Source organism: Haliotis rubra, unplaced genomic scaffold (genome assembly GCF_003918875.1).
Source record: "Haliotis rubra isolate DU_JTF1 unplaced genomic scaffold, ASM391887v1 Scf547, whole genome shotgun sequence".
In the NCBI taxonomy this organism is placed as follows: Eukaryota; Metazoa; Mollusca; class Gastropoda; order Lepetellida; family Haliotidae; genus Haliotis; species Haliotis rubra.
In genome coordinates, this window is record NW_025767243.1 from 29,343 (window position 1) to 32,013 (window position 2,671).

Below are 2,671 nucleotides of genomic sequence, written 5' to 3' on the forward strand. Positions count from 1 at the left end.
TTGAAAATGCTCAGCCTATATATAATGCATTCTTATGAACGTAGAGGTAAGTTATTACAAGAATGATAATATTAAATACGATATTATACTTTTGTATTATCATATTTTATCTTTATCGACTTTATCCATATTAACCTGTATTCAGATTACCTGTATACATGTATGCAGATGGGCGTGTATACATATATGCATCTTGTATTATAATCTATGAAATTGTATGTATATTGGCCCGATGGCCTTTGTACGGAAATAAAGTGTTGATTGACTTGTTAAAGGTTAAATTAGTCGTGTCTAATTCAAAGTGGGGAGGGGATCAAACTGCCCCCCTACATCTATATCGATCACTGATCCGTTCAAAACTTGATTATGGCGCCATCGTATATGGTGGAGCCTGCAAAAGCAACCTTAAAATTCTCGATTCTCTCCACCACCAAGGTCTACGACTTTGTGTTGGATCTTATAGAACTTCTCCTCTTGAGAGTCTTTACGTCGAGGCAGATGAGCCATCTCTTACACAACGCTGTATAAAATTACCTTTACAATAAATTACAAACCTATACTCTAACGAATTTAACCCTGCATATAACTGTGTCTTCAATCCCCTCTAAGAGGATTTATACAACAAGAAGCCTTCTCTTGTTCCGTCTCTTGGGCTCAGAATTAAACCATTCATTTCCACTGCCGGCATTGCGCTGGAAAATATATCTCCTTCCCGTCTTCTTTCTTCTCCTCCTTGGCAATTTCTTTGATGGGCATTTTAGAACTTGAGTTGATGAAGAATGATGACAAGTTTTTGGATTTACAACTTCCTTTATTCTGTGAAGGGCGACGTTTCGACATAGATTCTGATGTCGTTGTCAAGCAAGTGATCACTTTCATTTAATCATTGAGTTTTATATATTTCATTCAGAAATTGATTTATTTAATTCATTTTGATTGATATGTGTTTTGTAGATTATGTGATTTTTGTAGACGTATTTTATAATTGGTATACATGTAGTTGAAATTAGCAACTGCATCCTCGAGGGGGGTTAGTGTACTGTAACATTATTGTCCTCCTGAGAGGGTACGTAAGTCTCTAAACATTCAAGGGAAATTTATTCTTACCACCTTTTTACTCGTAGAATACGTATTATTTTTAATGTATGGCTAGATTTGACTGAATAGCTAACGGCTGAAGGGATGGTGTAAATCCAGCTAGGGTCCATGCAGGAAGCAAATGTACTGTAAGTCCCCATGGTCCCTAGTACGGTGATCTACCTTCGGTTGTTGGCAATATATATAGCTTGTTTTTATAGTTTATTGTCGTGTATAGTTAAAAGTTTTAGTTCTTCACGCTAGTTATATATCTATATCTGTGATCCTCTAGTTATTTTACTGTCCGTTGTTGACAGGGTATTATAATTTGACTTAAATTATTTGACTTTATTTATTATTCAAATCCTCGTCACGATATGACTGCAGTATTGCCGATGGGACGGTAAATTTTAACTCACTCAAGTACATGTGTGCGAATGTCATGCTACCCATGTACATATGTGTGAATGTCATGCTACTCGTGTACATGTCTGTAATTGTCATGCTACGCATGTGCATTTGTGTAAATGCCATGCTACTCAAGTACATGTGTGTAAATGTCATGCTACTCAAGTACATGTGTGTAAATGTCATGCTACGCATGTGCATTCGTGTAAATGTCATGCCACTCATGTACATGTGTGTAAATGTCATGCTACACATGTGCATTTGTGTAAATGTCATCCTACTCGTGTGCATGTGTCTGAATGTCACTCACTCGTGTGCATGTCTGTAACTGTCATGCTACTCGTGTACATGTGTGTGAATGTCATGCTACTCATATACATGTGTGTAAATGACATGCTACTCATGTACATGTGTGTAAATGTCATGCTACTCAAGTACATGTCTGTAAATGTCATGCTACACATGTGCATTTGTGTAAATGTCATGCTGCATGTGTCATGTCACTCACTCGTGTGCATGTCTGTAACTGTCATGCTACTCGTGTACATGTGTGTGAATGTCATGCTATCCATGTACATGTCTGTAAATGTCATGCTTCTCATATACATGTGTGTAATGTCATGCTACTCATGTACATGTGTGTAAATGTCATGCTACCATGTACATGTGTGTAAATGTCATGTCATGCTATATGTACATGTAAATGTCATGCTACCATGCATACATGTGTGTAAATGTCATGCTACACTTGATGTGCCATATCATGTGTGTAAATGTCATGTACATGTACATGTAAATGTCATGCTACTCATGTGCATGTGTGTAAATGTCATGCTACTCATGTGCAAATGTCATGCTACTCATGTACATGTGTGTAAATGTCATGCTACTCATATACATGTCTGTAAATGTCATGCTACCTCATGTACATGTGTAAATGTCATGCTACCCATGTACATGTGTGTAAATGTCATGCTACTGATGATGGACGTGTGCAAATGGCGTGATGTTCATGGTGCACGTGTGACGCCCTGCTACTGATAAATAACGTGTGTAAATGCCATACTACGCACGGTGCACATGCAACACCCGTTGCTCAAGTAATACATGCATATGCATTGTCATGTTGCACGTTCATAACGCAACTCATGTGTACTTGTATACAGCACAAGTTAAAACTCAAGAA